At 35.1% G+C, this 15,570-nt stretch overlaps 1 long non-coding RNA gene across 1 annotated transcript in view; it reads right to left on the reverse strand.

Annotated features, from left to right (window-relative positions):
- Positions 1-14,805: 14,805 nt before the first annotated feature.
- LOC131974095 (uncharacterized) overlaps positions 14,806-15,570 on the reverse strand; it is a 56,443-nt gene continuing 55,678 nt past the window's right edge. Inside the window, exon 3 of the long non-coding RNA XR_009394625.1 lies at positions 14,806-14,887. This is a non-coding gene — a long non-coding RNA (uncharacterized LOC131974095). The remainder of the gene's footprint in view (positions 14,888-15,570) is intronic.

Here is a 15,570-nt window from a genome sequence, read left to right on the forward strand (position 1 = left end):
TAATCTCCCACCCAACAAATACCCCATTACAAAAAACTACAACTAATAAAAACTAGACTAAAACTAAAGCATTTAAAAAATTAAAAGTAATTGAATTTGAAATAAAAAAATTCACAACTCAATTAAAAGTAAAACTAATGAAAAATCCAAAACTATTATAACCTTGCAAGGGAATTCACTGTTCGAATGAGGGTCCTTACAAAGATAGAAGTACAAGAATGTGTGTGTGTGTGTGTGTGTGTGTGTGTGTGTGTGTGTGTGTGTGTGTGTGTGTGTGTGTGTGTGTCTAGGACAGTTAGCAGGAACACTTCCTGCCTCAGTTCAAAGCTTGACGAGGCATGTGGAGGATTACAGAGTGTGTCATTGAGCAGCAGGTATTAAATCAGCTCAGCATGAACACACACATTAAAGAAAAGTACAGGCCGAGCTCAAGGCCGAGTCCAAGTCATGACTCGGTATCACAAGACCAGCAGCTCCAGAGGAACTATCAACACACACACACACACACACACACACACACACACACAGCACATACAGCACATATTCCCACTGCTAGCCAGCTAATTTCATCCCTGCAGCTCAGTGTGTGTGTGTGTGAAGAGACAAGCCAAGCAGCCGCTATGACAAGGTTACATAACATCTGAAGTATGTATGTGTGTGTGTGTGTGTGTGTGTGTGTGTGTGTGTGTGTGTGTGTGTCACTGTCCAGTCTGCTGCCAACAGAAGGTTACCAGAGATCACACACTCAAGGCTCAGAGGCAGAAGCAGCATATATATATAGAATACGAGCGAAAAAGAACAATAATTGGAGATTTTTACGTCTACTTCTACTTCTACTTACTAACGTCTACTTCTCCGGCATAATTTCACCTAGAGACTCCATTTAAACTTTAAACAGTAGACACAAGTCTTGTGTATCGGTGTATTAATCCACGTTTCGATAGGTCATATAGTTTTTTATCAATCCCTGTTCAATGACCATGATCATTTTTGGAGAAATTCTGAGATTATAATGGGTGTGTATTGCACGGAATGTTCGTGTCACAGTGTGTGACATCATCACCGGAGTGTAGAGGGAGAGAAAAAACTGTCAAAAAATAAATTTGAAAACTGCGCTCCAGGCCGCAAATTCCACTCTACAGAAATAATTTATACATAGAAACGTAGGAAAATTAGTCTTCTCCCTCACAATCCTCTGGTAAAGCTGTCAGAGTTATAGTTTGGGCGTAGGACGCACAGATGATCCACCAACACCACCAACAGCCTCATTGGCTCCCATATTAAAAACGCAGGAAGATTTATGAAAAAGGGAGATGTAACATTTTTTTTAGATCGCTCTAACAAAGCTATTTTTTCATAGACGTTCAGGAAGAACTCAGGATGCTCAAAGTGAAGTCGGATCAATGATAGTTATCATGGTTTTGCCAAAAATGCTTTCTGTTCGAGGCCATAAATTCTATATTCTATATATATATATATATATATATATACATACATTTAATGGTACATACATTTAATGGTGACCTAAAATTCACTGCCTCAAAAATTTGAATTTTACAAAATACCAAATTAAAAAAGTATGTTTGTAAATGTTTCCTCTGAAAAGTTTGTCATCTATATGACTCAATACTTGGTTGGAGCTGTTTGACTTCAACTACTGGAAATTGACTTTTACATCATATTCTAATGGATTGAGATACACCTGTATGTTGTATTGTATTATATATTATATATGTATTTTCTCAACATTGTATTTCAACCTTATTCTCATCGTTTCGACTTCTTTCTTGAACTTGATAATGATTTATTTGTTTCTCCTACCTGGTCCTAATCCTCTCCCGTAAATACAGGACTGTGTCTGAAAACAAAATTATTCAAACTTTATAGGCGACCTTGTAGTTTGGAAGTCTTGTTTTTTGTTTTTTTTAAACGCCAAGAGGCCAAAAAACAGAGTAAACTTTCTGAATTACATTTGTGCAAGTAAAGCAAAAGATCAAAACTTATTAATACCTTACTGACTTTTACAGTGTTTGGTTTGATTGCCTCAGTGTCTCTGTCTCTGCAGGAAACACAGTAAATGTCCCACCTTTTCTTTCCATCATTAATTAATTGAATTAGTAACGGATGGATGGACTGTGGATCACATCACTGTGTATTTATGAACATCTGCCATTAATATAATAAATCCAGCAGGGCCATGTGGAGCCGTGTCCCCAACATGTCCCGGGTCATTAGTTCACGTCCCGCCGGGACCGCCCACGTCCAAATGTCAGAACAGTTCGGAACAATCTGTCCTCCACATGGCTCCGACCACGTGTCCCTCTAACGCAGGGGGCTCAAACTGGCGGCCCACGGGCCAATTACGGCCCTCGTGATGATATTTTGTGGCCCCCACCTTGATATGAAAGTTTAATGTGAGTTTTATATGAATGGCACTTTACCGTGTTGTGTGTCGAAGGTCCCTTTAATTACTTTTTATGGTAATTGTGTGTCTTTTTTTGGTAATTTTGTGTCTTTTTTAAATAATTTTGTGTGTTTTTTAAATCATTTTGTGTGTTTTTTTAATACATTTTTTTTGGTCATTTTGTTTCTTTTTTTAAAATAATTTTGTGGGTTTTTTTGGTAATTTTGTGTCTTTTTTAAAAATAATTGTGTCTTTTTTTGGTCATTTTGTGTCTTTTTTTGGTCATTTTGTGTCTTTTTTGGGGTCATTTTGTGTCTTTTTTTCTCTCATTTTGTGTCTTTTTTGTGTCATTTTGTGTCTTTTTTTTAATAATTCTGTCTTTTTTTGGTCATTTTGTGTCTTTTTTAAGTAATTGTGTGTCTTTTTTGTAATTGTGTGCCTTTTTTCTGTCATTTTGTCTTTTTTGGTAATTTTGTGTCTTTTTTAAGTAATTGTGTGTCTTTTTTTGTGATTGTGTGCCTTTTTTCTGTCACTTTGTGTCTTTTTTGGGTCATTTTGTGTCTTTTTAAAAAAATAATTTAATGTCTTTTTTAAGTAATTGTGTGTCTTTTTTTGTAATTGTGTGCCTTTTTTCTGTCATTTTGTGTCTTTTTGGGTCATTTTGTGTCTTTTTTGGGTCATTTTGTGTCTTTTTTAAAAGTAATTTTATGTCTTTTTTAGTAATTTTGTGTCTTTTTTTCTGTCATTTTGTGTCTTTTTTTTGTCATTTTGTGTCTTTATTTTCTCTCATTTTGTTTTTTAAATAATTTTGTGTCTTTTTTTTTTAATTTTGTGTCTTTTTTGGTAACTGTGTATTTTTTGGTCATTTTGTGTCTTTTTTGTCATTTTGTGGGTTTTTTAACCCTTAATAGGACACTCATTGAAATACTTGCAAATTCCAAATTTCAACCCTAGAGAATATTGGAGGATATTACATACTGCCATGTTTTTAAAAAAAAAAAACATAGGGACCCAGGGGAGGGGGGTAATATTTGGAGAAAAAAGTTTACAAGATTAAAGTGGGAGATCTACAAGAAAAAATGTGCAGATTTATGAGATTTAAAGTGGTGAATCTGCGAGAAAAAAGTGGCTTTTTCCCCCACTTTTTTCTGCAACTTTATTTTTTATTTTGGATATTCGCTGAAGTTACCAAACACGGTTCTTGCCCATGAATAGTATATAGTGTGCTCTTTCAAGCACACTCAATTAATGGACACAAATATCTGCCTGGAATTGTTCAACAAATCCATAAAATATCTGAAAATGCTCAGCTCCATAGCGTGGTCTTTAAAACCAATTAGGTTTAAAAGGGTATTCATTAATTAAAGTCTATCGTGATGAAGAGAAATGGACTTTCTGACATTTCAATTATTTTAATCCTCTTGGCTCTTTAATGTCTGGTTTTAATTGTATGTAAATTTGTTTTATATAATGGGTTTTTCTGGCACATTATCTTGATCTTTTATTGATTAATGGGAAGCACTTTCCTGCACTATAATATTTTTGAATTGTGTGATATAAATAAATAAACTTGCCTTTTCTGTCTGATTGGGTCGAGTTCAATAACACTAATCTTTCCGAGGTTGTGACATTTGGAATCGGTCATAAATGAGACTGATTTTCTGAGATTATGATAAATTTGGTGCCTCTCACACATTCTAATGCCACTATTCCATCTGAATCATTGCATTTTTTAATGAATTATTTTAAAGAAGAATAAGGATTCTTCTATGTTTTATTTAAGGCTCTTATTTTGACAGTCTTCTTGTTAATTCTGTGGTGGACTCTGCTAACACATCCTTTTGCTCTTATTTATTTTATTTATTTTTAAAAATATTTTTTGGGCACATTTTGGAGAATTATTGTAAAGGAGAATAAGGGTTCTTCTATGTTTTATTTAAGGCTCTTATTTTGACAGTCTTCTTGTTAATTCTGTGGTGGATTCTGCTGACACATCCTTTTGCACTTATTTTTTTTAAAGATTTTTTTGGGCACATTTGAGAGAATTATTGTAAAGGATAATAAGGGTTCTTCTATGTTTTATTTAATTAATCTTATTTTGACAGTGTTCTTGTAAATTCCGTGGTGGACTCTGCTAACACATCCTTTTGCTCCTATTTATTTTATTTATTTTATTTATTTTATTTATTTTATTTATTTTAAATATTTTTTTGGCACATTTGAGAGAATTATTGTAAAGGATAATAAGTCTTATTCTATGTTTTAAGGCTCTTATTTTGACAGTCTTCTTGTAAATTCTGTGGTGGATTCTGCTAACACATCCATCTGCTCTTATTTTTTTTAAAGATATTTTTTGGGCACATTTTAGAGAATTATTGTAAAGGAGAATAAGGGTTCTTCTATGTTTTATTCAATACATCTTAATTTGACAGTCTTCTTGTTAATTCTGTGGTGGATTCTGCTAACACATCCATGTGCTCTTATTTTGAAAGCTACATGTGTTAGCTTGTATTTTGAAGGCAGGTCTAACATGTTCTTACCGTGACGCCTTATGGTGTGTTTAATTTACACTTAAAGTCTGAACTTGGAGCTCGGAACAACGTCGAAAATTCTGACATTCCTGTAGACCTTGAACGCACCATTAGCAGCCGGACTCTCTATGTGCTGCAATGTAAATAATCTAACTAACGGAACAATAATCCTCTGTTTTACTGGTGATGTTTGACGCTGAAAGTGGGGGGGATGATCCTATCTGCCAAGTAAGGAAGTTGTTCTTATAACTTCTCTGTTTTTGAGCGCTTTAAGTCTTAATATGGAAACAATTTGGATGCTACAGAGAAAATGCGCTGCCATCATTTTATATTCACTGCTACTATCACCATTAGTCCTAATCCTTCTATTATTCCTGATACTATAACGCTGTTATTTGATTCTATTTACAGCATCACAGCTACCATCATTAGTCACAGAATCCATTATAGGCTAAGTGCTATTATTGTTGTCATTCTACATCCGTCTCTCTCTCTCTCTCATATTCTATCTACTATAATTAGGACCACAGGGCAATCGCATCGAGCAATTAGTCCTGCAACTCGAATTGTATTACTGTGTATCGGTGTATTAATCCACGTTTCGATAGGTCATATAGTTTTTTATCAATCCCTGTTCAATGACCATGATCATTTTTGGAGAAATTCTGAGATTATAATGGGTGTGTATTGCACGGAATGTTCGTGTCACAGTGTGTGACATCATCGCCAGAGTGTAGAGGGAGAGAAAAAACTGTCAAAAAATAAATTTGAAAACTGCGCTCCAGGCCGCAAATTCCACTCTACAGAAATAATTTATACATAGAAACGTAGGAAAATTAGTCTTCTCCCTCACAATCCTCTGGTAAAGCTGTCAGAGTTATAGTTTGGGCGTAGGATGCACAGATGATCCACCAACACCACCAACAGCCTCATTGGCTCCCATATTAAAAACGCAGGAAGATTTCTGCAGAAAAGCATATTTAACAGTTTTTCAGATCACTCTTACAAAGCTATTTCTTCATTTTTATTCACAAAAAACATATGTAGACGTTCAGGAAGAACTCAGGACACTCAAAGTGAAGTCGGATCAATGATAGGTATTATGGTTTTGCCAAAAATGCTTTCTGTTCGAGGCCAGAAATTCCAGTCTGTCCACCTCTGGCTGCTGTCACTGTGCCAGAACATTCTACAGCAGCAGTTAATTCTGTTGATTGCTCTGCTCTGATTGGTAGACCAAAAAGCCTTTGTTGTAGGTGTGCTCCTTGTATATAATATAGTATCATAACATTACTAGTATTCATTGTTATAAATCTCTGAAGAACCTCATCATAGTGTACACACACCGGCAGTAGCCCCCGTGGCCCTTTCACTATTTCCCCAGAGGAAATTTTCTATTTTTTGTTTTGTACAATGAAAAATATTTGTTTTGGCTTTTTAGGGCTTTTTCTGTTTTTCTGTGTACAAGAACACACAGACAAACACAAAAACACACACAAACAAACGGTCAAAAATGGACAAGAAGAAAAAAAAAAAAGTCAGCTGTTGTTCTGGCCTCTGTCCAGGTTCCCAGCGTTACTGCTGATGTTGGAGGAGGATCAGAACTCTGAAGAACTGAAGGAACTAAAGGAACTGAAGAAACTAAAGGAACTAAAGGAACTGAAGGAACTAAAGGAAGTAAAGGAAGTAAAGGAACTAAAGGAACTGAAGGAACTAAAGGAAGTAAAGGAACTGAAGGAAGTAAAGGAACTGAAGGAACTAAAGGAACTGAAGGAAGTAAAGAAACTATAGGAACTGAAGGAACTGAAGGAACTAAAGGAACTGAAGGAACTAAAGGAACTGAAGGAACTGAAGGAACTAAAGGAAGTAAAGGAACTAAAGGAACTGAAGGAACTGAAGGAACTAAAGGAACTGAAGGAACTAAAGGAACTGAAAGAACTAAAGGAACTGAAGGAACTGAAGGAACTGAAGGAACTAAAGGAAGTAAAGGAACTAAAGGAACTAAAGGAACTGAAGGAACTAAAGGAAGTAAAGGAACTGAAGGAAGTAAAGGAACTAAAGGAACTGAAGGAACTAAAGGAAGTAAAGGAACTGAAGGAAGTAAAGGAACTGAAGGAACTGAAGGAACTGAAGGAAGTAAAGGAACTGAAGGAACTGAAGGAACTAAAGGAACTGAAGGAACTAAAGGAACTAAAGGAACTAAGGGAACTGAAGGAACTGAAGGAACTGAAGCAACTAAAGGAACTAAAGGAACTAAAGGAACTGAAGGAACTAAAGGAACTAAAGGAACTGAAGGAACTAAAGGAACTAAAAGAACTAAAGGAACTGAAGGAACTGAAGGAACTAAAGGAACTGAAGGCACTGAAGGAACTGAAGGAACTAAAGGAACTGAAGGAACTAAAGGAACTGAAGGAACTGAAGGAACTAAAGGAACTGAAGGAACTGAAGGAACTAAAGGAACTGAAGGAACTGAAGGAACTGAAGGAACTAAAGGAACTAAAAGAACTAAAGGAACTAAAAAACTAAAGGAACTGAAGGAACTAAAGGAACTAAGAGAACTAAAGGAACTGAAGGAACTGAAGGAACTAAAAGAACTAAAGGAACTGAAGGAACTAAAGGAACTGAAGGAGCTGAAGGAACTAAAGGAACTAAGAGAACTAAAGGAACTAAAGGAACTAAGAGAACTAAAGGAACTGAAGGAACTGAAGGAACTAAAAGAACTAAAGGAACTAAAGGAACTGAAGGAACTGAAGGAACTAAAGGAACTAAAGGAACTAAGAGAACTAAAGGAACTAAAGGAACTGAAGGAACTAAAAGAACTAAAGGAACTAAAGGAACTAAAAGAACAAAAGGAACTAAAAGAACTAAAGGAACTAAAGGAACTGAAGGAACTAAAGGAACTGAAGGAACTAAAGGAACTAAAGGAACTAAAGGAACTAAAGGAACTGAAGGAACTAAAGGAACTGAAGGAACTAAAGGAACTGAAGGAACTAAAGGAACTGAAGGAACTGAAGGAACTAAAGGAACTAAAGGAACTGAAGGAACTAAAGGAACTGAAGGAATTAAAAGAACTAAAGGAACTAAAGGAACTGAAGGAACTGAAGTAACTAAAGGAACTGAAGGAACTGAAGGAACTAAAGGACTAAAGGACTAAAGGAACTGAAGGAACTAAAGGAACTTAAGGAACGTCTCTGTCTTGTGATTCTTGGAGAAGCACGTTTACATAACCAGACTCTACCAGACTGATAGAAGCTGCAGCCTGGAGAGTTAAACACACATCTTGGTTCTAGTGTTGAGTACTTATCATACCTAGCATGGTTTACTGTTATGTAACGCTGCTCTCAGTCTGTCACGTTAGCAAAGGGACAAAATGATCCACAAGTGAGAACATGTTTACATATTTTGCCAGAGGCTCCAGACGTTACACTGCTCCATTCTCTGACATGATGAACAATATGTTTAACAATATGTTTAACTGCTGTCATTGTTTTATGTTAATCACAGTCTGTACAGCTGCATGTAAACAGGGATATTAGTGAAAGATTCATTGTCATCAGCTAAATAAACAGCTCAGCAGGAATACTGTTTACTTCATAAAAAACAAAATCATTATCAAGAAAATCTTGTTAAATGTCTAGATATCAGCTCTTAAAATAAACTGAATTTTTGTTGTTGTTGTTATCATTATATTTGTCCAAATAAATGTATCTTTAGTTGTACCAGGCATTAACATGAACAAGGAATTAGAGAAAACAAGGGTGGTCTAATCATTTTTTCTATATTTTTTGTCATTTTGGGGTTTTTTTGGTCATTTTCACATCTATTTTTGGTCAATTTGTGTCTATTTCGATAATTCTGTGTCATTTTTTGGTCATTTTTGCATCTATTTTGGACATTTTTGCATCTATTTTTTTCATATTTTTGTGTCTCTTTTGGTCATTTTTGCATCTATTTTGGACATTTTTGCATCTATTTTTTTCATATTTTTGTGTCTTTTTTGGTCATTTTTACATCTACTGTCACGGAAACATTCTTGATAATAACCAAAATAATTATGAATAAAACCATAGAAAATGTCTAGATATCAGCTCTTAAATTAAACTCTTATCAGCTATTTTTGTTGTTATTTCCATATTTCTTTGGCATTTTGTGTCTTTTTTGGTCATTTTCACATCTATTTTTGGTCAATTTGTGTCTATTCCGATAATTTTGTGTCATTTTTTGTTAATTTTTGCATCTATTAAGTTCATTTTTGCATCTATTTTGTTCATTTTTGCATCTATTTTGTTCATTTTTGCATCTATTTTTGTCATTTTGTGTCTTTTTTGGTCATTTTTACATCTATTTTTGGTCAATTTGTGTCTATTTCCATGATTTTGTGTCATTTTTTGGTCTTTTTTGCATCTATTTTTTACCATTTTGTGTCTACAGTCACGGAAACATTCTTGATAATCACCAAAATCATTATGAATAAAACCATGTTAAATTTCTAGATATCAGCTCTTAAATCAACCATTAAAATGAACAAGAAATTGAAGAAAACAAGGGTCTAATACATTTCTCCATGACTGAGGCTGTGTTGATGTAAATGATCCCAATTTTGTGTCTCTTTTGGTCATTTTGTGTCTTTTTAAGTAATTTTCTGTCTTTTTCAAGTAATTTTGTGTCTTTTTTCTGTCATTTTGGGTCTTTTTTGAATAAATTTGTGTCTAATTTGGTAATTCTGTCTTTTTTTGGTCATTTTATGTCTTTTTTAAGTAATTCTGTGTCTTTTTTCTGTCATTTTGTTTCTTTTTTTGGTCATTTTGTGTCTGTTTTGGGTCATTTTGGGTCTTTTAAATAATGGCACTTATCTATCTATTTTTGGTCAATTTGTGTCTATTTCCATGATTTTGTGTCATTTTTTGGTCTTTTTTGAATCTATTTTTTTACCATTTTGTGTCTACAGTCACGGAAACATTCTTGATAATAACCAAAATCATTATCAATAAAACCATGTTAAATTTCTAAATATCAGCTCTTAAATTAAATTCTCATGATTTAGCTGTATCAACCATTAAAATGAACAAGAAATTGAAGAAAACTGTATGTGAGGCTGTGTGGATGTAAATGATCCCAACATGTCATGGTGAACATTATTTAAGTGGTATACAAGCAGAATGAAAAGGATTCAAAAACGGACAAAAAAGCTGAAAACTCCAAAGGTTTAAAAAGTGAATATTTTTGTATTTAAGGCCTATTTTGTGCTTTAGTAAAAGTAAATCCACATGGAGTCAAAGTGGCTTAAAAGAGGCTAAAACCTCCCTGACACCCATCAGCCCTCTGTGCATATGTGAAACCCAGCGGGGGGTCTCAGACCAGACTTTTTTTAGGGTTCATGGGCTCAAACACGTCAGATAATACCGGCCCTGTCTTTGTCGCCGGGCAGATAATCCACTCAGGCTTCATTTCCCTTTTTTCCTGAGGAACTGTGAGGTTAGATGAGGTTCTTTTCTCTTCCTCTCTGACGGAAATCTGTTTCTTTCTAAGTGTGAAGTCACAGGTGGAACAGGGGGGGGGGGGGCTAGCCGAGGATTATGCTAACGTTATGCATAGGGAACAATGAGGAGGAGACGCCATGATATCACCACACACGGCTTAACTCTCATGCATCGGGAGGCTTTGTGGGATTAATCTAATAATAAAGCCAGAGTTGTGCCTAAATCCTAATTGATTTCCCCTGTATGGACATTATACTGTCATTGTATTCTGCTCTACGAAGCCTCATAGCAGCTACACAAGGGGGAAAATGGTGTTTTTAACTGGCCGGGCAAATTAGTTATAGGGTGGTCAGTTATATTACAGTTATTTCTACATGATTGATGATGTCATTTTTATGCTCAAAACTCGATTTTGACCCCAAAAATGTAGTTACTGTACTCTGGTTTTGCTGTAAATCAGGGGTCTGAAACTCAAATTGTGGCCCTCGTGACGATATTTTGTGGCCCCCACCTTGATATGAAAGTTTAATGTGAGTTTTATATGAATGGCACTTTATCGTGTTGTGTGTGGAAGGTCCCTTTAATTACTTTTTTTGGTAATTTTGTGTATTTTTTGTCATTTTGTGTCTTTTTTTTTGTCATTTTGTGTCTTTTTTGGGTCATTTTGTGTCTTTCTTAATTAAATTTGTGTCTTTTTTGGTAATTCTGTGTCTTTTTTTGGTCATTTTGTGTCTTTATAAGTAATTTTGTGTCTTTTTTCTGTCATTTTGTGTCTTTCTTAATTAAATTTGTGTCTTTTTTGGTCATTTTGTGTCTTTTTTTGGTCATTCTGTGTCTTTTTTCTGTCATTTTGTGTCTTTTTTGGTCATTTTGTGTCTTTTTTCTGTCATTTTGTGTCTTTTTTAAATAAATTTGTGTCTTTTTTGGTAATTCTGTGTCTTTTTTTGGTCATTTTATGTCTTTTTTAAGTAATTCTGTATCTTTTTTCTGTCATTTTGTGTCTTTTTTTGGGTCATTTTATGTCTTTTAAATAATGGCACTTATTACTTTACAGTGTTGTGTGTGGAAGGTCCCTTTCTTTACTTTTTTTGGTAATTTTGTGTCTTTTTTTGGGTCATTTTGTGTCTTTTTTGGTAATTCTGTGTATAAATATATATAGTGGATATGAACTTTAACTGGGATGAACAGGATCATTTCACACAGGAATAAAAAAGCTTTTCTGCAGGTTCTGGTAAAATAAACACACAGTCTCATCTGATATGGAGCTGGATTCATAAAAATGAGTCTTTGCAGCAACTGTAATTAATTTGCCGACTGCTGTAATTTAATGACAGATAATTTACTGCAGTCGTTTGGTCGACAGTCGTGCAGCTCGTTGGTTTTAATTAAAGATGAAAACAGATGAATAAAACAGCACCAAATGGCTTTTAATGGATCAGGAGCCTCTGCCCGTTAATAAGGAGGTGGTTTCCCATGACAACGGGAGCAGGATGCCGACTGAGGAGGCAAATACTGTGAATTTTAATGAAGGAGGGGTTTTGGTAAAGGATCGCCCATTAAGCCTGTCAGGAGCCTGTTTAAAGGCTTCTGCTAGTCAGACTAAATTATTTTGTCTGAGAGACTTTTCAAGAGTAAACAGCTCTGATTTACTACAAGTTTATGAAGCCAGTGGGATGTTTTTACAAAAACTTGTGTTGTTATTAGTCCAGAATCCGATCGCAGTACACTGTAAGAAATGTCTGTAGATTTTACGCTGAAAAACTGCTAAACCATGACAGTAATAGATGTAAAATGATAAATGGGTTCATTCAATTTCAGTAACAATGAAACACTGTAAATGTATATATCAGCCAAAACAGTGTTTTTTACAGTTTTTTAGAAAAAAGCACATACACACTGTACTGCTACAGAGCTAACTGTTAGCCTGTTAGCACATACACACTGTACTGCTACAGAGCTAACTGTTAGCCTGTTAGCACATACACACTGTACTGCTACAGAGCTAACTGTTAGCCTGTTAGCACATACACAAACTGTTAGCCTGTTAGCACATACACACTGTACTGCTACAGAGCTAACTGTTAGCCTGTTAGCACATACACACTGTACTGCTACAGAGCTAACTGTTAGCCTGTTAGCACATACACACTTTACTGCTACAGAGCTAACTGTTAGCCTCTTAGCACATACACACTGTACTGCTACAGAGCTAACTGTTAGCCTGTTAGCACATACACACTGTACTGCTACAGAGCTAACTGTTAGCCTGTTAGCACATACACACTGTACTGCTACAGAGCTAACTGTTAGCCTGTTAGCACATACACACTGTTCTGCTACAGAGCTAGCTGTTAGCCTGTTAGCACATACACACTATACTGCTAAAGAGCTAACTGTTAGCTTGTTAGCACATATACACTGTACTGCTACAGAGCTAACTGTAGCTAACTGTAGCTAACGGAGGCTCGTTAAGAAGAGTAAGAAGGAGTCGCTGGATTTGTCTCCAGTTGCTTTCTTGAAAAATAGTTGCTTAGCGGGTCTGAAAAGTTGCTAAATTTAGCAACAAAGTTGGGAGCCCTGCTTCGGCTGTGGGGGGTTATTATCGAAGACACACTTTCAAACCTTTGCGGAGGTAGATAAGATGCTAGATAAGATCGATTTGACGTAAAAGAATCGTCCGATGGCCGATCCCGCAAAATTAAGGAAATTGGTGCCTCCAATATTTACAGCCAGTTATATTTTCAAGTTAATAAAGAAACACTGACAGACACCTGCAGTTACCAGCCACATATGAGTTTAAGAGAAAGAACCTGTTGAACCTGTTGGCCCATCAGAGGGTTCTGGGTTCACATCTCTCCTCTCATTAATGATCTGAACCTTAATAAAGAGCCAGACAGTGAAACACGATCCAACAAACGCCACCAAACATCAAAAACCCGTCTGGCTCCGGACCAGTCGGACTCCTCAAACGAGTCCTTTATGACCCGGCTCTCTGATCTACCTGTGAACCAGTAGCCCCGCCCCCCCACCTGCTCAGATCACACAGGGACATAAAGGGACGCTTTTATTGTTTTCTGATAAATGGGAAATGGACGAACCCATAAATGTGTTGGATTGATCGGGCGCTGCGGGGCTCAGTAATTAAATAAGTCTCGTGCCAGTTGGCTCCGACTCTCCACAGCCTCCCTCCTCCCACTGAAGCAGCCAGCAAACAATCAGCCGGCTTAATAATCGTCTTTGTTGCTGGTTAATTGGCTCTCTGTGGCGTCTGCCATACACATTTGCATCACACAACACAAACAGTGAAGGCAGGAAGTCTTTGTGCTGCACGAAAAACACCACGTCGTCCACAAAGAGGCACATTTTTACCATCTGTCAGGCAGGGAAACGCTTCAATGGTGGACTTTATTGTAAAAAATGTATTAATATGAACTGAAAAGCACCATATTTTGAGGGTAAACTCAAAACACACACACACACAGACATCTGTTGCTGCTTTGGGGAATTTTGATCCTCAGGAATTTTAGGTTAATTAAAATTCCCTCTTTGCTTTCTGTTTTTCAATTAAAACCAACTTCACGCCTGTTTTTTTTTTTTACTGTAAAACTTTTAATTTAATGTGAAACAAAAAGGTAAAAAAAATGTAAAAAATCGAAATATATATATATATATATATATATATATATATATATATATATATAAAACACTAACCTAAATGTTAAATTATAGTGAATTCTATGTAAAAAAAAAAAAAAAAGTAAATTATTATTATTATTATTATTATTATTAATAATAATAATAATAATAATTATTATTATTATTATTATTAATAAATAAATAATACAAAAAATAAATGTAAAAATATATTGCTGAATGTAAAATTAAGGCAACTTTCATGGGTGTTTTTTTACTGTAAAACTTTTAATTTAATGTGAAACAAAAAGGTTAAAGAAAATGTAAAAAATCGATATATATATATATATATATATATACAATTCTTTGTAAAAAAAAAAAGTAAATTAATAATAATAATAATAATAATGTTTTTTTACTGTAAAACTTTTAATTTAATGTGAAACAAAAAGGTAAAAAATGTAATAAAAATGTATAAAGTCAGGCAGCAACACTTACTGTCATATTAAAAACAAAATAAACTTTAAGTTATTCTACAGATGCATTTTTTAAATAAATACAGATATGGAAATTAATTTATATTACCAATTTTACTGCACTTTTACTGTTTAACTAGACTTTTATGTGTTTTTTTTTTACTGCATTCTAATTCCCCCTTTGCTTTCTGTTTTTCAATTAAAACCAACTTCACGCCTTCAAAACACAAACGTCCTTGTTTACCAGCTTCATCATTCAGCAAAAAAAAAACCCACAATAAATAATAAGAAGTTGACATGGAGGTGACTCACCAGTCTGTTGTCGAACAGAGCTCTCTCATTGGTTAACGCCCCGAAGATTGTTGACTGGAGAGAAGAAAGAAAGAAAGAAAGAGAAACATGGTGAGAAAAGGTGGTATTGATCTGCAACATAACAAATACATGGTGCTCATTTGAAGCAATGACAGAGAAAAAACAGCTTTATTGATTTTCCCAGTTAAACAGACTGAGCTGCTTGGTTTTCTTCGATTAACAGTTATTTAACTGGTACTGAGAGTCTGTTGTACTACACATTTATGGGACTTTTTCTGAGGTTTTCTGAGGTTTTCTGAGGTTTCTGAGGTTATTGAGGTTTTCTGAGGTTATTGAGGTTATTGAGGTTTTCTGAGGTTATTGAGGTTTTCTGAGGTTATTGAGGTTATTGAGGTTTTCTGAGGTTATTGAGGTTTTCTGAGGTTATTGAGGTTATTGGGGTTTTCTGAGGTTTCTGAGGTTTTCTGAGGTTTTCTGAGGTTATTGAGGTTATTGAGGTTTTCTGAGGTTATTGAGGTTTTCTGAGGTTATTGAGGTTATTGGGGTTTTCTGAGGTTTTCTGAGGTTATTGAGGTTATTGGGGTTTTCTGAGGTTTCTGAGGTTTTCTGAGGTTTCTGAGGTTTTCTGAGGTTATTGAGGTTTTCTGAGGTTATTGAGGTTATTGAGGTTTTCTGAGGTTATTGAGGTTATTGAGGTTATTGAGGTTTTCTGAGGTTTCTGAGGTTTTCTGAGGTTT

This window comes from Centropristis striata, chromosome 7 (assembly GCF_030273125.1).
Source record: "Centropristis striata isolate RG_2023a ecotype Rhode Island chromosome 7, C.striata_1.0, whole genome shotgun sequence".
Classification (NCBI taxonomy): domain Eukaryota; kingdom Metazoa; phylum Chordata; class Actinopteri; order Perciformes; family Serranidae; genus Centropristis; species Centropristis striata.